Below are 23,695 nucleotides of genomic sequence, written 5' to 3'. Positions count from 1 at the left end.
TGTACTATGGCCTTCCTATCATGACATTAAACCTTAAAAAAAAAAAAAAAAAACATTTCATTGCACATCTACAAGGTAGGACACAATTCAAATACAATTTAAATTTCTTACTATACATAACGTAGTCCTCTGTTAATTCAAACGCTGTTAAGGTCTTAATCATGCTTTGTTATTCAAGCAGACATAATAGTTGTGCAACTTCGGTCAAACTGAGTTTCCATAAAACTACATTTACATCAGGGAGCTACATTTTTTTCGACACTAGAAATAATCCCAAACAGTCATGTTTGTTTTTATTTTCTTTAGTTTCACAATGCCTTCCTGACTTAACTGTGTTGTAATGAGTGAGTGTTTGTGGGACTGACAACTCAATAACTGGAAGAGAGCAACTAAAAAGCTGTTGAGAAGTGGATGGGCTCCAGCACTGGGTTAAATGGGGAAGCAGGTGAATGGCTTCCTGCCAACAGAAAGTGCCAGGTGCAGAATATAGGGCAGAAAGGTGTCCTTCCCCAGCTCCTCTGTGGAAGAAACCAGCCCATGCTTTATATCCACTGTCCCAGTACCCTCCACTGCAGCAGGACTACTTTTCCACCCCAAGGAATCCAGCTGCTTCAAGGATCCTGCCCTCAATTGCTCCCTGCCTCTATCACAGTAGAAAACAACCATGTTCCAAACAGAAGAAGGCGACTATGTCAATTAAATGGTATGAACTGTAAGCCACAAATCACGCACACATGTTTTGCACTCTCAGCTACCTCGTCTCTCTCTCTCTCTCTCTCTCCCTCACTCCCTTTGTGTCTATATGTTGGCTGGAGCCGTGCAGCTTTATGGTTTGTGTGTGCCGTGACAGTGTGAAAGGCACAGGAAGGAAAGGCCACACTTCCTCCGATGCTCCCGCTGCTGTGGACCAGAGGAGATAAGAACACACACATACACACACACGCATGGATGCACACCCAGCCATTAACAAACAATCACAACACAGATCCATGCTGCCTGCATTAACACCCCCCCTCCCTTCTCCCTGCCTCCCCTGCAGATCGGCTTCCATGCGGTTTGGCCTTAGCTCCCTGCACAGCCCCGCCTCCACCTTCATCCCACATTTTTTGGTTTGGTTTCATCCAGAAAATTATTTGCACACCAGAGACTGACTCAAAGTGTTCCAAGGGCTTTTTTCATGGCTGTTAGTAAAGGTAAACAATCACTACTTTAAGACTGATAGTAGTTGTCCCAAAAACTCAAAAGTAGTTCCTAGAAATTGGATATGCTGTGATTGTAAGGGTTGAGATTGATGCTGGGAGTGCTGCATCTCGCTGTTTTCTGCTGTGTATGTCCGCTGACGTAAGCCCCTCTATCTGATGATGCCCTTCTAATCCCCACAGTGATGTGTCATGAATATGGAGTTTAAGACTCAAATCCCCAGGGGATACATAGGCTATAGATAGCTCGTGCCTTCCTCACACCCATACACACACATGCGTGTGTGCACGATGTTAGCAGAAGTCCAACACCGGGACACGCTGCACCTGACCCGTTTGAAGTTGGATAGGAAGAAGGCACTAAAAGGTGATTAGAAAACAAGGAACATGGTTAAACGGAATTACTAGGGAGTGCAGAATATAAATAATAGTGCTTTTGGAGAGGATGTTTGGCTGATCACCTTTGATGTTATTTGATGAACTTTGAAATTGTAATCTCTATTTTTTTATTCCCATTGCTGTAAGTTATCCTGTATTTCATGTTTGGTAATAAAACTTGGCTTCGAATGGTACTTTTACTAAACGAGAGTCAAAATTCAATATTCTTACCATCAGCAATTCTCTCACTTATAGAAGAATATCTTGCTGGTGCAGAACTCCTTTTGCTCATAGATCAACACTGTGGAATGATATTGTCATCCTACAGTGGCCCCACAGGTTCAACAAAATGCAAAAGCCACAGTGCGACAACAAAAACCACAATGGAAGTATAGCATAAAAATGTTTAAGCACTTTGGAAGATTCATAGATCCATGAACTTTCATGAGGCAAATGAAAAAAAAGAAAACTTAAGGCCAAGACGCACTGGATCCGATTTGGCATCTCACCCAGTTGGATGGAATGACAGTCAGCAGTTAGAACAATTTAAAGTTAATGGGACGTCATAGACTGCTACCGATTCCCTGCGACTACGTCTTCGAATGTCCAACCAAGATGGACCTGGGGTGTATTTTGGTCGGAACTACACAGTAATTTGATGGAAACTTCATGAGTGGTTCAGGGAGTGAGATACGGTGTCAAAGTAAAACACATCCGCTTTGGGGAAAAATACAAAATACAAAAAAAATACAAAAAATACATTCAGCCCCCCACCCCCCTCACTCATCCCAATAAAATCTGAGCACTTTTCCGTGGTAGGAGCTCAAGAGTACAGAAAAAAAAGAAAGAGCAAAACGGCAATCTTGTTTGAGCTTGTTCGACCAGCAACTTCAACTTTGAGTTTTCTGGCTTGTGTGTCTGCTGGTGGGCTTTCTGGTGCATATGTGAATACGCCGTCTCATGAGGCCAGTGGTTCATAGGCGGATTTAGTTGGAGACTGGAAAAAAGTCGGACTCGGACACCAGCGGTGTCTCTTGGCCTTTATGCTATGAGGTCAAAACAGCTGTAAAGCAGTCTGAATTTAATCCTTTGTTTTATATCAAACAAAGGTGCAAAAAGCACATGTGGACATGACAGGAACTGATATTGTACAAAATACACTATCTTCGCTTTTAGGCGCGTCAAACATGTTTTAGATGACGTGATATAAATATGCCAACATAGTCTTAGGTGTTCAATTTCAATTTAACATTAAGCAAACAGTTTTTGACTAACAACTGTGAGTGCAATAAGTATTGCATTCGAATTCAACGTGTCTGTTATAAAGTTTGAGGGCAGAGAAAACTGTTTCAAGATAATATTGCTATTGGAACCACATTGAAAACGGACACATGGTGAAACAAGAGGAAGTAGCCAAAGAAAGCTGTCAGGAGAGCAGCACGTGACAGATCACAGTCTTTTGAAACTCTGAAAGACATAAATTTAGATTGTGGTTCACCAATATTTTTGAAAAAGTTGAACTTGCGACCAGCTGCACTGTAGTAAGTGTTTATGGGGCTGTTGCGTGAAATTCCAATTAAATTGAAGCCGTTACGGGATTAAACGTAAAAATGTTCAACTACTTTAGGGATTTTTGCAGAGCACTGTAGCAGAACCACATTACGTTTGTATCTGAACGACTCTCAAGACACTCTGTTGAGCAGGTCTAGAGAGATATTAAATAAACAGTAATAACCATTTGTTGTCTATATCAAACTTGTGTTTAAGATGGCTTTAGATCTGTTCAACCATGGGAAAGAGAGGCACCTGAAAAAGTTTGGTCCCCAGAGATTTAACATAGTTCTCAGCTAAAATATTGGCACAAAACACCTAAACATTTAAGAGCTAAAGCCCAGAAAGAGAAGGCCTAGCTTTGGTTGCATGAATGGCACACACATCATTTTAGACGGCCGTTTTTTTTTTTTTAACGTCGACTCTTATCAAGGTGCAATAAAGCCAACGCAGACTTCAAATTAAATAAGCAAAACAGAAAAAACTGTGAACAACTCACTTCTTTGGATAGCGAACAACAAGGCGTCAGTCGTCAGTGTAGTGACAACTGTACTAATGCAGCTGATATTAGTGATGGCCACAGCAAGGAAAGATCCCTGCTTCAGTAAATGCAAACTTCCCTTTGTTCTTAAAGCTATTGGAAAGCACTGAATGACACAATATTCTGACTGTGATTACTCTGAAGTTAATTCATTTCTGCTGAAATAGTGTTTCTTATTTCATGGCAATAGCTCTGCAGCATGCATTGCTCAGTGGGTTTAGATGAGCTTGAAGAGCTCTTTTATATTAATCCAGAATAACTTTCAGTTCCAGAGAGAAAGGTCATTGTGGTCTAGAACACACAGATTCATATTGTATGTGACAAACTACATAATGCAAGTTTAATCACACTCCCCGACTTACCCTGACTTATCCAGACACATGCACACGCGCACACACTAATGTATCCCACCACACCCCATAAGCCTGCCAACCCATATGGCTTGGGGATAATAAACTGAACAGCCAGCAACATGTCTCCTTCACTCCAGAGCCAGGCAAGCCAAAGGAATGCACATCCCTCCAGTTAACCCCTGCTCTTTATCTGCCTCTTTTTTCCCTTCTTCCTCTGCTTGTTTGTCAGTATCTTTCTTTTCCTGCTTGTCTGTGAGACACCCGGCTAAAGACCCCTCCGTTGAAGTGAGAAGGTATGTGTCTGAGTGTGTGTTGGCACCCCAACATGTGATTGTGTGAACGATGTGTGCCAAGGAAACCAGTTGGACGAGTCTGCGAAGAGCTTGCCCTTGGGACGGAGGGAAAAGAAGGGAAGTGGGATGGAAAAACAGGGGGAGTCTAAGGATGAAATAAAAAGAAAAATAAACAGTGGAGTGAAGGAGAGAAGGAAAAAAGTGTTCTTCGAATAGGGAGATGAGTTGCTCTCATAAAAGGTGTTTTGCAGGATCTCCTGCTTTCATTTCTTTTTCTAAAATGTCACATGTGGATACAGACCAAACACCTCTCCCTTGTCTTTTCCCTTTTCCACACCTGCCCCCACCCTCTGTCTTCTTCTGCTAGGCCCCCCACCGTCTCCTTGGTGCAGCGGGACAGCCAGCGAGGCCTGCGGCATAAGCGCTTAGCTTGGGACTGGATTTAGAGCGAGGTTGCTCTCGGTTGAGCGGGATCCAGGCCCCCCGAGGGCTCAAGGGTGGAAGCGGAGGGTGGAGAGTGGGGGTTGGGGGATTCGGGAGGGGAAGGAGGGGTGGTTTAGGGCAGAGAGGGAGGAGAGCAGAGGCAGCAACAGCAGCACAGTTCTGGATCACCTTCAAAGAGCTCTAGTCCCAGCGGAGAGACTGGATTCCTCTGTGGAGAGAGGGAGAGTAAAGGGGCAGAGCGTAGAGGGAGAAAAAGAGGCAAAGACATGGGAGACGAGACGAAAGTGTGAAAAGAGAGCCGATTGGGTTGTAACTTCTTTCCCACTCTTTCACTGTCTTCCTCCCTCCCTCTTTTTCTCTCTTCGGCATGCATGCACTTGCCCTTCATACAGAGGGATACACTCAGGTGATCTATCTGTGTGCTGGAGCAGGGAGACATGGGAAATCTGGCTTACACAAAGGCATCCTTGTGCCTGCCTGGAGCTTCCTTTTCGGACCATCATCTGTATATCTGTGGCTACGTTTGTGTGCAGGAGTTTACCTTCACTGGCCTCGCCATCTCTAAAAAACATTCCTCTGACATGCACACGTGTGCACTTGCAGGTGTTCTGCAAAGGTCTAAGGACATGGCAGAGCACCATCAAGGTGAATCATTCCTCTTCAAGGGGAAGAAGATTTATATGATCTGACCATAATGTGTGCATGCCAATTCACAATCTCAGATTTATTCTAGTTGAGCTTTGCAAATTTGCCTTTTTGTGAATTTAAGGACCGGCAGCAGACTTTATAGTTAGTTGGGGAGAGTGTGTGTTTGTGTGTGCACATCATTGACAGACCTTCGAACTGAGTTTGGGTCAGCAGTTTGCTTAGCATCAATTAGAGCCTCTGTGTTCCTCAATGCAAGCGTGAAGGGAGAATTAACGTGCAGTGGCACATTCCCATCAGCATATTACTACACACAGCACATCAGCTGGAACACTACAATGTGTGTTTTTGTTGCTGCATTTTTCTTGGTGAGTGTGTGTGAGCGTGTGTGTGAGTGCATGCACATTTATTCAAATGAACCAAATGAGAAAGTTCTTTAGTTTTATTTATTTTTATTTCTTTTCTTTTTGCCATCTCTGTCCTCCTCCCCTTGCTTTGGTCTCTCTTTCTCTTTCAAGGACTATGGCCTGACCACAGCCATTTCCCTCCGCCTCTGCTTTGCCTTGCAACACACAGCACATACTTTCCATAGAACATGCGTTTAATGGGAGAGAAAATATATAGATACTTGAGAAAGTCTCATGAAAGAGAACATGCTGTCCTGGCGCACTAAGATTGAAAAACACATGTGCAGAGTCTTTCATGTTGATTCTTCTCATTAAATTTAGTCAATTTTCTATAGAAATACAGAGTTACATTTGACCCAATTTAATCAAAACTGACATTACAGACATGAAATAAAATATAGTTTCTATGTTTTGTTTTTTTGTTTTGTTTTTTGTTTGGCTGTTCAGTTGTGGTTGCTATACAGTGGGAGGAAAAGTGTTTGCCCTCTCCCAGATTTCTAATGTTTTACTTTGTTGCCCCACTTCAGTGTTTCGGAGCAGAAAAAAACAAATATTGATGGAAATCATAATTTAGGGAAAAAAATACAGTTTTGAAATTATGATTTTATCACAAAAAGATATTACAATCACATTGGAGTCTTTTCTAGCAAATTCAAAATCTACCTGACTAAGATCATGTCACAACATCTCAGTCAGACCTAGTTGTGTACTAGGTCACTCTAAGACCTTATTTTACTTTATTTTTTTTAATTTTTTTTTTATTTTTTTATTTTTTTACTTTGTGCAGTTCAGGGATTGAATTGTTGCTGTACTTTGTATCATTCTCCTTTGTGTGCTTGATCGTAAGGTACCTGTCTTTCCACCAGTTAAAGCAAGTCCTCCAAATCCTGAAGCACCAAAACATCCCCAGATCATCACACTACCACTACCTTGCTTGACTGTTGATATACACCTGACCAAACAAACAAATCGAAGTGAGCCTTTGGCATGTCAACTCTGGAGATGGTCACCAACCTCCACATGATCTAAAATGGGACTAACTGGCAAAATATAAAAACTAATGGATGGAGAGTTTTCTGTCATAATTGTTTCTCCTCAATGTGTAATAGTTGGAACAACTATTACTATTAGTGTTGCCTTCTTCTTATCCATATTTGCAATTCATAGTCTGGCTTTCAGAAAACTGCTTTAGGTATGCTTTCCATCTTTCCATTTTCCGTCTCTACTAAGTCCAGTTCCTAGTGATGCAATGGGATGGGAATATATCAGTCTAATGCGGGTCAAACACATAGACATACAAGACAAATATAAACACTTCATGCACACGCGCTCACACCCAGGCATAATTAGGGTAGCTAATTAAACTAATGTGCATGTATATATAGCAGACGGGGAATGTTCAAACTCAAGGTAGAAAGGGACAAGCTAAGATTCGTAACAATGTGCCAAATTTGTAAAACAACAAAAAAAAAAAGGTTGTGTGAGCCTCTTCTTACCCAGCATTCATTTCTTACTAAGCAAACACACATCTATCTTTAGATGTTTGTTTTTTTTATTGATTATATTTAAATAATTTCCTTTGAACATAAAACAGCATTAAGATTTATGATGAAATTATGCCCAACCTTTGCATTAGTCTATTTGAACAGCTAACGTTAGTTATTTAAATCTTAAGAGGCATAAACTTTCGCAATGTTATAGCCGTGTTTAACCATCTGACTCCAAGACAGGCTCAATGATTGGCTGTCTGCTTCTGCGTTGTGAAGATCACCAATATTCTTGCTTTCTTTCAGTTTCATTACTAATGGTATATAAAATACAACAATCAGACACCTTTGTAAACAGTATCAGCATTGTTTAAAAAGATTACATGTATTTGTTGAAAGTTCCCTGAATAAATAAAATGCACAATACCTCAAAGTTCTTTCAAACAAAAGTCCGAACTGACTTTCAAGATACAATTCTGTGTAGTTCTCACAAAGACGGATAGCTTTAACATAAGGTAAATGATGAGGTAATAAAACAATTTTGAGGATTTGAACCAGTTTTGATCAGATATGATTTGCTCTAGATATGAAAATGAAAAATGAGCAACTTTATTCAAATCCAACAGGCAACCGCTTTCTAATTTCTTTCTCTGTGATGAGGAATTGAAAACTTAAGCCATACCTATTTGATTTGTTATGAAATAGTGGTGAATTGGTGCACTAACAGCAGACAAACAAGTTGGGACCTGTTGTGCTCTGAGTTGTTCCTTGTTTGAGAATATTGAAAGAAAAGCTGAAAAAGTTCTCAGGGTGAATTATGCACATAATGTAACTGTATTTTAGCACTGAAAGATTCAGTTGGGTGCAGTAATAAAAATTGTATTTTGACCGATCTTTAGATTCTCAAGGCTCTGGGCTAAAACTCCAAGTCATAAACATTTATTACGTTTTTATGACTTTTCCTTTTTTTAATTGTCTCCAGGCCTTTATATTACAATACAACTCAATGTTTAAAATAGAAAATATATAAAACCAGAAAAGAAAAAATGTGAAAGAAACAGAGCTTGAAGTCTAGGCCTACAATACAACCACAGGCATAATGCTAATGCCACAATGGAAAGGCTTTTAGTTTTGTTATCAGAAAGGTGTCCCATCAGAAGTATGGCATGCTGACTCTCTTGTGGTCTTAAGACCCCATAAGTTTATTACTCTGTGCGTGGTCCCATGGAGTCACACTGACCTTATGTGCGCTTTTATACAATTTTTTTTTTTTTTATTGTGCGATTTTGGAAACTGATGGTCTGATGGGAAAACCCCCCGCCTGTGACATTTGTTCCTCCTGAGCGTCGCTCTAAGACCTCATGAGGGTTGACTGACAACCGCTTTTGAAGCTTAACAACATCGTTGTTGCTATGTTAGCCAAACAGCATGATTTCTGTCAAAATGTTTGGACATTACAGATAACATCCATCATTTCCCCTAAGTCAGGTACCGATAAATTAAAGAGTCTTACAGTTTAGATCCAGGCTGCTACCATTTTTTCCATGTTTTATTCATTACTGTTGTTTTGTTCTTTATGGATAAATTGTTGAGTTGCCATCATGTCTTGTTTCTTAAAACTGTAATCACGCAATCCAAAAAAAGAGCCAATAACTGGATGTGATGTGTGGCCCACACACTCAACTCTGCTACTTAATCCATAAATCCCTTTGACTGAAAAATGTGGCATCATTTCAGGTGAAATGATGCCACATTATTTTCAACTATAAATGTAAATTTCTAAGAAGCCTTGTTGTAACAAAGAAATAATTGACAAAACACAGGCTTCCTTTCCATTTTGCATCCACACTCATTGTTCCCAATACATAAGAGTCTTTGTTAGTCCTTAATGTCTTTGAGAAGTGCTTCCAATAAAATATGCATCATTCATGTTTATTCCGCCTCATTATGTCATTATCTTAGAAGTGATTAGAACATGCCTAAACCTCATAGGGTTTATTTCATCAAATTCATGCCAGGAAATAAACCACACAGAATTACAAAAATGCCAGAATCCATTGGTTAGGCACTACTCATTTTTGCTTTATTCCTTACTTTGAATACACTCCTTGCATAAATGTGGAATAGTGTTTCTGAAGACAGAAGGATGAGATGTCATCAGACCTCTGCCAGCAGAAAGCCTCCCCAGCTTTGCCAAGGTATACCCTCTGTGTGCCATGTGAAGCATGGCTCTGTACTCGCTTGTAAATAGCAAGATAAGTGTGGTTTACACGTAGATGGGGTGTAAGGTGCACTTAGCGCCGCCCTGACATGCCTGTGCCAAAAGCCCAACAGGGGTGTAATTACCTTAGACTGGGTCAGCACTTTATCCTAGATAAAAATACCTGCCTACTTATAGAAGGTGGAACTGAGAGGGCAACTCCATGCACAGGGCAGCCTGTCTTCACACATCCAGGAAAATTCTCCACTTTGATAGTCAATCCTGTGGTTGTTTCTTCACAACTGCGTTAGAAGAACTGTATGCTACAAAATGTTCAGATTTTAAAAAGCAAGGGTAATGCTACTCAAATGTTCAGTGCTATGCAAAAATATTTACAGCCAATTAACTTTTTCCACATTTTGTCATTTTACAGCCGCAAACGTCAATTAATCTGTTTGAAATTTTATGTGATAGACTCAAAACAGTGCATATCTGAAGTGAATTAAAAGTAATATGAAACACATTGTTGCTACAAAAAGAAAAAAAAAAATTGGCAAGTGCTATGTTGAACCCTTCACATAATAATCTGAAGAGCCTTTGCTCCTAAACCTTCTGGGGATGTTTCTTCTACCTTTGCACATCCAGAGATGGATTTTGCTGATCATTCTTTTTTTTTTTTTCAGAATAGCCCAGAATTATTCCAATCTGGACTTTCTGTATGTTTAGGATTATTGATCCCATGATAAGAGAACCCCTGCCTCTAATGGCCCTTGTCCACTCGCACCTCACAGCAGTTTGGGTGGTTTTCCATTAAAATTAAGCAACAGCTCCAGTAGGAGGGGTTGTCATAACATGTGTCGCCCTAGAGTCCAAACTGTATGTCACTATGCTATAATCTGTATGTCGCATAAACATCACAACAGTGGATACATGGAGGCTATGTAATGAAGAAAATACCCACTTCTTGCTAGGTTTGCACTTGTTTATGCATTTTATCTTTTCAGCTCATAGATGAAACGGTGCTCTGTGAGATGTTAAAATTTGGAAAATTGTTTTGTAACTTATCCTGTCTGATCAACATGATACTGTTTGTTCGTTCTCTAACAAGCCTCTGAGGCCTTCATAGAACAGCTGGAGATGCTGAGATTAAGTACAAGCGGACAAAAATAATAGACCATATTGATTCTACACTTTTTATTTTATTATTTTATTTTATTTTATTTTTTTTTATCATTTAGTATGTACAGTTAACAGACTTAGCACTGCTTGGTCTGTCAACAGAGATCCTTATGGAATACATCATGATAGTAACAAGCTTTTCAGAATATTTTTAATGAAAAAAAAATACTTTAAAGTTTTTAAGGTAAAAACTTTAAAAAAAAGTTTAACATTTTTACCGAACAGGCTGAGGTGTTCACCCAGCCTCTAAAGTATCCAGAAACCAGCAAAATAGGCTCTGATGCGATCTGGGGAAAGCAAAACCCAATCCACAGCAAACCCACACCTCAAACCAACGTCTCCAAAGGATCTGTTCATCACAACCAGGTACCCAGATATGCTGGGCTTCTGGACAGAGTCTGGTCAGAGTTGTCTTGTTGGCATAATTAGGATCTACTTATGGTATTCAAATGGTTATGGCTCGTTGGTGTAATAAAACTTTGTCGTCAGGGCACTCACAAAACCTTTCCATCCTCGAGTCTGACCCACAAAACTCCCATCCAATATTCCAGTCTTTACCTCTAACCACAGCCGACTCTCAGCCCAGTACCTTTCCACACTCGCTGCGTGCACTGCCGCTCTGCTCCCCTTTCACACCACATCTGTCTGTCTACCCTCCGAGTCAAGGACGCAGAGGGCCAAGCAGACATGCAGACGACAGCCCTGCGCCAATCACGAGACACAGATAGCTTGTGTCAAATAAATGGTATGCGCTTATGCCGCTAATCACAGACACATGTTCCCCCCAGCTCGCCCCCTCCCACTCTGAGGCTGTTGCCACTCTTCTGCACCACCTATTACAGGGTAATCATCCTCATTACCTAATGAGACTCCACTGTACACAAAAAAACTCTGCCTCTCCCCCTTACACATGTTGATGGAGAAAAGCCAACAGCTCAAACAAACAAAAAAAAAAAGTGCACAAAATCTGAGCCTCTGCTACACTGTCAACAGTGTAGCTCCTAATGCCACAACAGTGTAAAGCCTCTAATGCCACTGTAATACTATTGTAATGTGCATTATCAACAGGACAGTGAGCACTGAATTAAGCTAGCAGCTGGGGAGGGGAGAAACCCCTCATTAGCTCCCCTCAATGTATCTACTTCTTTTAATCGTTTGCAATAACATAATCTCTTTAAAAGTGCTGGAGCTTAGGGCCAATCTGTCTAAAACCTTACACGTGACTGAGGTCAATCCCCAGTAAAACTAAAATGTGGGGTCCCAGGAACTCAAACCCCTCTAAGCCTCAGAATAGTAGGAATTATATTGTTGTGCACTCGGCAGAAAAAAAAAAAAAAAAATGAAAGAAGTATGCTGAACATTATCTCCCTTCAAACTTTCAGTCAAGATGGAGCCAGGTCTGCCGGCTGTGGAGGCCTCTGATCCCTGTGCAATTCGTAACCTTCTCAAAGCCTCTGTTTCTATCTAACCCCGGTAGCGTAACACCATTCTGCTTTTTATTTCTTGTTTTTCCATCATGTCTCTTGCCTGCAAACTACTTACAGATGTTGGCAATGGGGAATATCACGGCAACTCCAAACTCTCAACGAGGAAATCTAAATAGAGATCAGGGCCTGTAAAATAAAATAGAAAGCCCAGGCTGTGAAAAAATGAGGTGGAAAGCAAGACAGTAAATGTGAGAATGAGATGAATAGAGTAGTGAAAAAACGTACATACAAATGAACATGTAAAACAGTTTATCGCTGATACCGAGCTAATCGTTCCAATTTGAGGCCTTTCTAAAATACTCAGTCCTGACTAACAACCAATGCTATATCCAAAGTTACATTAAATGCCTTTTTCTTCTCATTCTGATGCTGTTTTTGGTCTTCAGAAAGTAATTTTCACAACACTCAGATGCCTTAATGCATTGAGCTGCTACTATTTGCACCAAATAAACTGAACATTCAGTGTGTTCGTCCAAACTTAAGTTGAATTTGTCAAAATTATATTAAGAAGAAGAAATGTTTATATCCAAATATGATGCAAAATGACAAATTAGAGGTTTGCACATAACAGTCAGGTATGACTGTTGTGTGTAGTCTTTTTTATTTAAACATTTGGGAATTATGAAAGGATAATGAAGAAAGTGTAAAAATAATGAAGTTTTGAAAAGACTTCTGAAAAACATTGTGATCATCAGACAGGAAATGGTTACATAATCTTTTATTTAAAAAAATAGATTACAGCAGTGCAGAGTAATAGTGTAGCTGAAGGAAGTTCAGCTTTTTCTTGGAAATTCATTTTTTTCAAGTTGGAAAGTCAACTCAAGTTGAACTTCAGGCATTTGAACAGCCAACATGGCTACTGCGATATCAGCTACGATACTGTAATGTTTGCAAGAATTTAACATTTAACATTTTATTACATTTCCAATGATTTGTATCACATGAAACCAGTGAAGGAGTACTGTGCAGCCTCTACTCCCTTCATGGTTGATTGCACTAGCACCTAGTGCAGACAGAAGAAAACAAAACTTGAGTTTGGAAAAAAAACATGTTTTGTAAGACTTGAAATTTAAAACTATTGCTAGTCTTCATCAGGAGGAATTCTCCAGCAAAGCTTGCTTTAAAGTTAATTCAGATGTAGTTTTTAATGTCAAACAAAGGGCTACAGGGCTCTAACTTTGTCCAAAGTTGTCAAACCGCACATGAAAAACACACGATGCTGGACGAACCATTTGGTATTTTATCAGTTTTGTTTGCTTGGTTTCATTTATTCCAGGATTTGTGTTAAAATGTGTCATATTTAAGTATTAACAAAGAGAGTTTTAAATGTTTTCTTCTCCAAAACCTCACTGCACGTTCTCAGCTAAGTGCTGCTGCTTTGTAGAAGTTGATAATGACCCCGCTTTACATTCTATACTCTCCAAAACCGCAATGTCATAAGCGCCTTCGCAGTTAGAGTTCCCTTGGCAGGGTTTATATTAAATTTGCCAGCTATGGCATATAGAAATAAAATTTTCCAGCTGGAATTTACCGGGTCCTAGTGGAAAACAGGTTGACTGAGGTGAAAGTAGACTAATCTGTGGCAGTAGTTCCACGTTGCCTCCCTCCACCTGTTTTACAGGAAGTGGCTCGGTCCCAGCGGATCAGAGGGGAAATATGTTGAAGTGCCACTTCCTGCTCCAACCCCAGAGTCACAGTTCAGCACAGCTAATGCTTATAATGCCCAGACACCTCCTTGGGAGAAAAGAAAACACAGAGAGGGGGGAGTTTAGAGTGTGTTTGCAATCATGCCACTCCCTTCTTGGTGATTGTAAAGATGAGTGACCTGTCCCTCGCAGCTCTTCACAGTCTCCCCCTCTCTTCCTCTTACCCCCCCTACCCTCCGCCTGCACTTTATTTATTAATGGATCCATTCAATTATTTACCTCACGTCCTAGGGCGACAACAGACTAGAGTGCAAAGCACAGAGTTGGGATGAAGGGGTACACATGCAAACAGACAGTTCTAACGAAAGACAGCTTGGAGGCCTTGGTCTCGAAGGTTCGATTCCCGGCCTGGTGACCTTTGCCACATGTCTTCCCCCTTCGTTCATTACCCACTTTCTTGTCAGTTCACTATCAAATAAAGACCACTAGAGCCAATTAAACCTTTATTTAAAAACAGGTTGCAAGCAACATATCAGAGGAAGGACAAGACCAAAGTGCACATCTTCTCGTCTCAAAACTTCCGTAGTATTTTCTGAGTGCCACTTGTCATGTTGGCAATGATATTATTTAATTTCTGTATAAATAACCAATTCAAGTGTGACAATAAGTTGGGAGTTCTTAAAAATGTACTTTTATAAAACATTTATCCATTTCCTGAGATCAGAGACGTTTGAGAAAGCAGAGATCTTGGTAGTGAGCGAACCAAACTAATTTGGATTTATACTAAATTAGGATGCCAAAAGTGAGATCCTAGAGGTAACACAAGGTGCCTTGGAAGAGACAAACAAACGTTAATGCATTTTACTGGGAGTTTATGTAATAGACCAAACCAAAGCAGCAAACAATTAATAGGCAAACGGAAACTGAAAGATTAGTTTTCAATAGTTGTTCACACATGGAAATCTGAAGAGTTTGAACTGTATTTGTGTTCAGTTTATTTGATACCCCTAAATAAAATCCAGTGCAACCATTTCCTTTCAGTAGTGACATAATTAACTATGAGAAAGAAGCACACCACACAGGTTATCAGTTTACTGTAGTTGTAAATATATTTGAAGCTGATTGGGTTATTAAACAGTATCTGAGCATGGAGCACTGTTAGACGCATGGCCCTGGAATAGAAAGAAAATATTGTCTTGTCAGGTGAGACCAAGATTTTACATTCTGTCATTCATGCAAAACTCTAGATTTCTTGGAGAATTAGTAATGTGGCAATGTTTTTCTTCAGCAGGGCCAAGGAATCCAGTCACTGTCGATAAGATGAATGGAGGGAAATACAGATCAGTGCTGAAAGAAAACTTGTTAGACGATGTAAAAGTCTTGAGACTGTGGAAGAAATTCATGTTCCTGAAGTACAACCCTAAACATAACAGTCATAGTTGCAATGTGATAGTTTAGATCAAATCACACTCATATTCATGTGTTACGACGATGGCGTTAAAGTTCAGAGCTAATTGAGAATCTGGGGCAAGACTCGACAGTCACAGATCCTACGGCAGGGATAGAGCTGTTTTTGCAAAGTCAAGGTGCCAAAAACATTTAGGATCTAGATGTGCAATCTGGTAGACCCCAAGATTTTTGCAGCTGAAATTATGCTACATTTCTTTTGGGAAACTTTTTCAAAACTGTTTCCTGTACAGCCATGCTTTTTGCCAATAAAATCCCAGTAAAAACCGATGAAAGTTTGTTGTAACATTATAAATTTTCATGTAAACTAGCATCTAAATATGATTTTAAGTCACTCTGTTAAATGCTTATATTCTTTTAACAAAGTGTCACTTCAAAAGTCCTGAACAACCCTTTATTGTTTTTACATTATTACGGTAGGAATACAGCGATTTGCACTTTTTCCGATTAAATGACTAAGAACATCTGTGGCCAGTTATGCACTGGTTTTCTTTAAATATCTCACATTCACTATACCTTTCTGCTGTCTGCGGTAGAAGTTGATGGTTCGACTGTATCGCTGACCACTCAGCGCCTTCTCTTATCTTCTCCTTCTGGTCTTATCCCCTCTGTGGCCAGACGAGGATCAATCCCACCCGGAATTGGGTTTCACATCCTGGAAGCAGAGGCGTACACACGGGTCACTTTCATCAAACTTGCTGTGACCATGGTCAGTGCTAGACAAGGCCATTGACTGACTGTGACCACGAGGATACATTATGAAGAGGTGTGGGCGGTGGAATTAAGTGAGCGTATTTTGTAGAAATTAAGCTTGTTTTTGTTGGTCATGGAACTGAGATGTGGTTAAAAAAATATAATTGCAGAATGATTAGCATGTCTTTTTCAAACTTTTTCTGTCAGATTTTACTCAGTCTCTATCATATTGGGACTAAATGTGTACTTTGACTATTGTGTATATAGGTACATTTTTATAAATGCACCACCATGTAGAATTTCATGATATTTTTGTTTATTAAAGAATGTGTTTTTCTACTTATGCATGTGTGCTTTGGCAGACTGTAGATGAAGACAAGATGCTGTCATGATCTGAACTCTCAACGCTTGGCTGTTCTCATTGAGGGATTGAAGGAGATAAATAGAAAGATGGGGAGCAACGTGAGTGAAGAGAGGAAGAAAGTGAAGATCTATTGCCACCAAATCACATTCAGTGAATTGCGTTGTATCGACAGAGATTCCCTCAGTCACAGTGAAAGCAAGAAAATTTAAAAAAAATTGCACAGAATTACAAAAGCATTCACAAAAATGTTTCCAATTTCTGACGTTATAATCACAAACTTCAATGCACTTTGTTTGGATTTTCATGAGAAAGATGGACAAAGTAGTAGATAATTGTGAAATGAAAGACAATGAATGTTTCACAAAAAAAGAGCATTATTCTTCTAGAATTGTCCTGTATTTAGCTCCTTTCTTCTACCCATAAATTATGTTGAGCTTCCCTGCTGCTGCTGGAGAATTCCCACAGCAAGATGCACTATCATGTTTAGCAGTGAACTGTTGACGTCCAGTGTTGGTTGAACTAAAAACGTTTCATTTTGACCTCATCTGAGCAGACCGTCTTCTTCTTCGTGGCTTAAATCAACCTGCTAAATGGATTTCTTTTGTTTTTCTTTCAGCAGTGCCTTTCTTGCTGCTGCTCTTCTATAATGGTTGGAGTGCTCAACTAATTTTCCTCTCAAACCTGAGCTATGGAGTTGCAGATCCTCCACAGACACTGTTCATTCTGGCTATTAATGTTCTCCTTGTTCAGCTAGATCGCTATGTCTAAGTAGGTTTGACGTTGCATCATATACTTTCCATTTTCAGATGATGCGTTGAATGTTGCTCAGTTAAATGTGCAACGGTTGAGGTATTGTTTTATCACTTAACTCAGTTTTTAAACCTACCCACAACTGTATCCCTGGTCAATCTGATTTATTCTTTAGTCTTCATGACGCTGTTTGTTCGCTGATGTTCTCTAAGCTATAGCCTTCACAGAACAGCTACATTCAAATTGAGAATAAATATGAATGTAAAAGTCATTTGGATGAAAACTAAAGTATGGACTGTCTATAAAGTGGAGAAAATGCTTAGTTTGTTAAGTTGTTTAATGTGATAACTTGTATCTTTGTGACTTGTATTAGTCACCAACTTGTATTAGATGACTAGTAGAAGTTGCTAAACTGAATTTTATTTGGGGGTAACGGAATAAATGGGACTGAAATGCAAATGCATGCCCCGCTTTTGCAGATGTTTTTGTTATAAAATTATTTGAAAATCATACATCATTTCAACTCACACGACAATGCGGCAAAAAAGTGAAAAAGGTCCGAGAGGATGAATACTTTTTTTATGCCATGAGAAATAAAGTGACCAAGCTAACCAAGCTAAAGTAATAAACATAAACAGAGTAGAACTCAACTTTATCTGTCTTTTTATACTTTGAAATACACTTTCTCTAAATGGATTACATTTTCTTCTGTGCATGAGTGTCTTTCTTGAGGAAATTCTGTTTTAATTTCTCAGAAAATCATTGTACTTTAGTGGAACAGGGGATCAAAGTAAATGGACAGTTGGTATTCTCTTCATGTGCAATAATATTAGAAGGAACATTTTCTAAAACTGTGTGTAAATCAACAACAGATAAATCAGAGCTGTTAGACCTGAGAGTGAAATAAACAACTGATGTTCTTTCAATTTATGCATCAATGCAAATTAGTTTGTGGTTTGTCAGATCTGATGTTAGAGAGGAGCCAGAAGTGTACTCACTTCAGAGACTTTGAAACACCTGCAGCAGGGCTGAGGCAGAAGCTTCAAGAGTGTCTGGCTGCAGGGACCGACTATAGATCTTAGGTCCAGGCAGTGAACAGAAACAGGCCAGGTTTGAAGCCGCTGCCTGAGGAGTCTTTGCATCTGCTGAAGCAGCTGACAGTGGAGGCTGGCAGAGCTGAATGCAGATAGGATCTCCATGGGTGATGTGGGGGGGGTGTGAACGTGTGATTGGAGACTAAAATCATTACAGTACGCCTGGTCACTGTGTCCTTGGCTCTTCCGTTGTGCTGAGGCTTTCTTATAGGTTCACCGTCTGCCTTTCTGCTCTCTCACTTCTTAACTCTTTGCAAATGTCTGCTCTCGGTGAAAAGAAAACCTTCCCTTCCGGACAAAATCTACAGGCCGAAGCCACCAAAAAGTTGTTTCCACCTCGTTTTGCCCAAAGCCAATGCAAGGTTGTATGAGATCCTATGCATAATTTCATTCAGGACCCCACTTCTAGCAAAACCATACTGTGATTATTCCAGACTGGGTTGAGTTGTGGACATGAACATTTTCAGATGCAACCACAAAGGGGAATTAAACAACACACTGTGAATGTGACCCCACCTGTACATACAAATATTACATTAGCATCAAAATATAACTCATCATATTAAATATGAAGAATGTCTGAATCGTGTATCTATACGTTTTAATAAGTTAGAATATCATCATCAACAAAAAAAAAAAAAAAAATAGGTAATTTAGTTCAAAAAGTGAAACATAGTCTGTAATTAGATTCCTTAGACACACATCCTTATTCCAAATTGTGTTGGATTAATCGCTTTCCCCAAAATTCTGCATATAAACACTCCATTATTACAATTTAGAACATGTTTTTGAGATTTTTGTTAAATCACACTTACTGAAGTTTGACATGAAGCTCAAAATTGAGCCGTTTCCACAGATTATCCTGGAGATGTTTCTACAACTTAAGTAGAGTTCACCTGTGTCTAATTCAGTTGATTGGACATGATTTGGAAAGGCACACAGTTGTCTATATTAGGTCCAACAGTTGACAGTGCAGGTCAAAGGTCAAGAACAAAATAAAAAAAAATGTATCTGTAGACTTCTGAGACACGATTGTCTTCGGGCACGAATGGAAAAGGATACAGAAACATTTCTGGTGCTTTGAAAGTTCCAATGAGGTTAATGACCTCCGTCGTTGGTGAATGTACCAACGATGGAGGAGTTTGGAACCAGCAGGATTTTTCCGAGAGCTGGATGACTGACTAAACTGAGTGAATAGGGGGTAGCCTATCCACTCTCCTATGCAACCTGATGAAGGCTGAGAAGTACTGCAAAGAAAAATTGGTAAAACTGCATAAAAATAGGTATTCTAAGCTTGTGGCATCATACTTCAAAAAAGACCTTAGGCTGTAATTGCTGCCAACAGTAGATAATCAAAGCATTATGAAAGGTGTGTGAATACTTGCGTAAATAAGACTTCTTGGTTTTCTATCATTAGATTTGGAAGAAGTCTAGCCTTTTTTTCCATATTGTAATAATGAGGTAATGGTGGTGTTGTGCACAATTTTAAGGAAAGACATTAAATTAATCTACTTTGGAATAAGCATGTAGCATCATAAAATGTGGAAAATGTGAAATTGTATGATTTCTTATCAAATGCATAAGTTTTTGTCAAATCAAGTTTTTGTTATTATTACATTGAGGAATCTGGCTTAAGGCTACAGACCCATAATCCAGTTTTTAAAAGATTTAGAAAATGACATAAGATAAAAAAGTACTTTTTATATAAACACATTTGTAAACTAAAAAGTACATCCATGCAGAATAAGCTCTTAGTACTTGATCCTGGCTGCTTTTGTGTGAAGGTGATCAGTTGGTGGCACTGCTCAGGTCTTGTGGAAGCCCACGTTGCTTTAATAATGGCCTTCAGCTCATCTGCATGCATATGCTTCTTAACAATACTCCAGACTCTCCATGGAGCTTAGGTAATGAAGGTTTCCTGGCCTACCAAGCAGTGATACCAAGGCCAATAAAGCAAGCATTGGTGCTTTTGGCAGTGTGGGCGGATGCTTTACAACTGAAGGTTTTCTTAGACTGACTTTGGACTTGATGAAGCTCAGTGGACCAACAGCAACAGATGGCATAGCTCCCCAAATCATCGATGACTGTGGAAATGTCACATTGAACCTCAAGCAGCCTGGATTCTGTGCCTCATGCTTCCTCAAGATACTTGGACCTTAATTTCAAATGAAATGCATCATTTCAGTAACTTAACTGAAAAGGTGAAACTTTCACAGTTTATTAAACACAAAGAGAGACATTTCAAGTGTTAATATTTGTTAAACATATTGATTATGGTTTACATTTGTAGAGACACAAAATTATGTTTCACTAAAAATGTGTAATATTACAAAAGAACAGCAAAAAAGGCAGATTGATTTTAAAATAAATTGCATGGTTCTGAAAACAGGACTATCCACTGGACAACTGTGCTAAGAGCCCATCCTTATCTGAATTGAACTAGATATTCAACAACTTTAGCTCATCTACTGGATACATCTGTGCATGGTGGCATAATTTTTCCTTCCGCTCAACTTTCCAATGATATACTTGCATACTGCCCTCTGACTTATACCCTCATAGTGGAGGGCGTCTACAATCTGCAGGACTGTCAAGCCAATAATCTGCCTCATGATTGTGTAAGCCATGATATTTCTGTACGTATTATGCAAATGAACTGAAGTCTGGGATTCCATAATCACGTAAAAATAAACACTTAAAAGATATTGCTATTTGAGTCGTAATCTTGAGTTCCACAAAGAATGACTGAAATACGTTAGCGTTCCAACTGTGTTTTAATTTCTAAAGGTGCGCCTGTATCTTGTGTTTTAGTATCAATCAAACTGCATTCAGAAACATAAGACTATTTTTATCCCGAATGGCTTCTGGGACACAGGGGAAAGAATCGGGGTTTGCACCTAAATTGTTAAATGTTAAATTCCTCTTTTCTGCACCCAGCTGACATTTCACTTTAGTTGACATCTTAAGCCATAAGACACCGTATTACACTGCACAAACGCACACATCTCTGTCCTCCATCCATACATCTTCTTCCTTTCTCGCTCCAGCCTCTCTTCGAGGAAAAAAAAAAAGTCTGAACTTGCTCACCTTAAAACACTTGTTTTTTTTTGTTATTTCGGGTTATTATCGCTGCCCGGGGCCTCTCTCTGCTGCTTCACCCCAGCTGCACTCCTGCCCTCGGGCTGCGGTGGCTGTCCGGAGGGAAGGGAGAGAGAAAGTAAACTAGGCTCACCATGCTTAGGTCTCATTGGCTGACTCTCTGCCTGGCAGATTTTGTCCTTGAGAATGTGCAGACACGGAGCAGATAATGTTCTGACACCAGAAACTCTAGAGCGGGACCAGATCGACACTTACTCCCTGCTTCTCCTGCTTCCACTGTAACACAATCGGGGTTATGCGGATTGAGGAGCGACATACGCGTTTTTTTTTTGTTTTTTTTTTTTTTTTTATTGGACGGCTTTCATTTCTAGTGTAGCACCTGTGTTGTTTTAAGTCAAATGATGATTATTTTTATGAGCGTGTCTGGGAGCGGGGATTGGATTGGTAATGTTAAAGACACTTGTCAGTATTAGTCTCACTAAATGAAAAAAGAAAAAGAAAAAAATCACACCGAGTGCGCACATGAGGAGTTATTGTGAAGCCGCATGGTCGGACTCTTTAGACCAAAAAAAAAAAAAAGTCAAAATTGTGCAAGAAGCAGCTGAACTTTGTCTATAAGTGTATCCAAATGCATGCACGGCGAAGGTGAAAATTATTTTCCTGCTTTAATGTAAATCTGAGGTTTGCTTCCCTTTCTCCGGTGTGTTGCAAGGTCAAAGATCTCCTTTTACCGAGCGCGCCTGCGACGACGGGCTTTCTGTAGGAGTCAGCAGCATGCAGGCGGAGCGGCAGGTATAGGAATCTCCCTGCAGCAGCGGCCCATAGCATGAACTGACAGACCCCGGTGATCCAATCCCTGCAGACCAGCGGGCTTCGAGCCAAAGTTTGCACATCACTGTCACATCAGCAGATGCAATATAAAGCAAAGATAAACATGGAACAAAAACAGTTTAGAAGATGCTACAAATGAGCTCAGCCGGCAGGTTCCTTTTTTTATTTATTTTTTTTTAAAATGTGGTTTATCATGAACATGATTGGAAAAGTATTCTAATTTATCATTGGTCGGATTTGTTGCAGTCGAGAGACTTTCTCCGTGAATGTATCTGTTGGCAGACTAGACAAAAAAAAAAAAAAAAGTCTGAGATCGTAATTGCCATTTCAATGACTTTAATAAGCAAAATATGAAACTTTTATTTTTCCAAAAACAACAACAAAAGGACAAAACAGAAACCAGCCTGAATGCAACAGTTCAATTTTTTTTTAAGTGTTACTTATTATTCATATATAAACAGGGTTGAAAATTGATCCCCTCCCCCACGTCATCGCTAGAAGTAGGTATACATGGAATCGGTGAAAAACAGAACAAAACAACATCCCGCTGCTGCTGCAGTTTCAGTTCGATTTCAACACAGTTGAATCAACAAACCAAAAAGATTTTTTTTTAATGCAATGACTTTTCAACATGTTTTCAATGCAAGCACCATGCTCAAATCGATATGATCTCACACACTTTAATTTAAATCATTAAAAATAAAGACTTTTTTTTAATAACTACGCATCTGGCCAGCAGAACCAGAATCATCAAATAATAATAAAAACAGACATAAACACACAAACAAACAAACAAACAAAAAACATATTACATAACATAAACACTGTTTTCATTTTGAAAATTTGCACAACCTGAGTCCCCTTTTTTTACTGACCGGCAGAAAAAAATTCAGGAAAACATAGAGCATTAAACTTTGTATCAAAACATGTGTTATCTAAATATTAGCTCTACTTTAAAACTTTTAGCAAGCATGATTTCTAAGTAGTTAAAATACAAATCATTAATCTTAGGCCCAGTGAGAGAGAGCAACAGGTGGCTGCGCGTCGGAATGAGGGATTACGTTCATGCAGAAGAAAACATAATCAAACAGAATTTAAATGAACAACAACAAAAAAAAAAACAATATTTAATAATTTGTATTTCCGTCATCGTGACTCAGAAGTCAGTATGCCAACATGCGCCCAAATAAAACTGTTACAACTGGGCCCCCTTCTATTTTTTTTCTTAAATAATGTAACACCATAACATGTATGTCTTCCTGTAGGGAGGTTTGGGCAAAGTTCAAAATGAAAACTTTTTAAACCATCATCTAAAAGTGCACTTGAAACACAGTTTGGTGTATTTAAATGCAATTAGATAAAAAAAAATGCACTTTTCCTTTATTTTCGACACAACTCGCTACAAATAACAGAAAATAATTCGTAACAAACAATAAATGAAGGTAACACAAAAGAAAAGAAGTTCATCCAGCCTCCTCAATCTTGTTGTGCAGTTGCGTAATATTTACAAGCCCCCCCTCCCCCCCCCCCCCCCCCCCCCCCCACAAAAAAAAAAAAAAAAAAAAAACACCCCCCCCCAACAATACA

General features: G+C 39.4%; 1 long non-coding RNA gene across 5 annotated transcripts in view; it reads left to right on the top strand.

The window, feature by feature from the left end:
• The window catches only part of LOC106949091 (uncharacterized), a 252,975-nt gene extending 234,969 nt beyond the window's left edge, over positions 1-18,006 (top strand). For all 5 annotated transcript variants that reach the window (XR_001425321.1, XR_001425319.1, XR_001425320.1 and 2 more), the window contains 2 exons: positions 15,896-16,043; positions 16,333-18,006. This is a non-coding gene — a long non-coding RNA (uncharacterized LOC106949091). The remainder of the gene's footprint in view (positions 1-15,895; positions 16,044-16,332) is intronic.
• The last annotated feature ends 5,689 nt before the right edge of the window (positions 18,007-23,695 follow it).

This window comes from Poecilia latipinna, unplaced genomic scaffold (assembly GCF_001443285.1).
Source record: "Poecilia latipinna isolate Pla-1442-1.1 unplaced genomic scaffold, P_latipinna-1.0 Scaffold324, whole genome shotgun sequence".
Classification (NCBI taxonomy): Eukaryota; Metazoa; Chordata; class Actinopteri; order Cyprinodontiformes; family Poeciliidae; genus Poecilia; species Poecilia latipinna.
The sequence above is the reverse complement of the archived record's forward strand: the minus strand, read 5'-3'. Positions and strand labels throughout refer to the sequence as shown.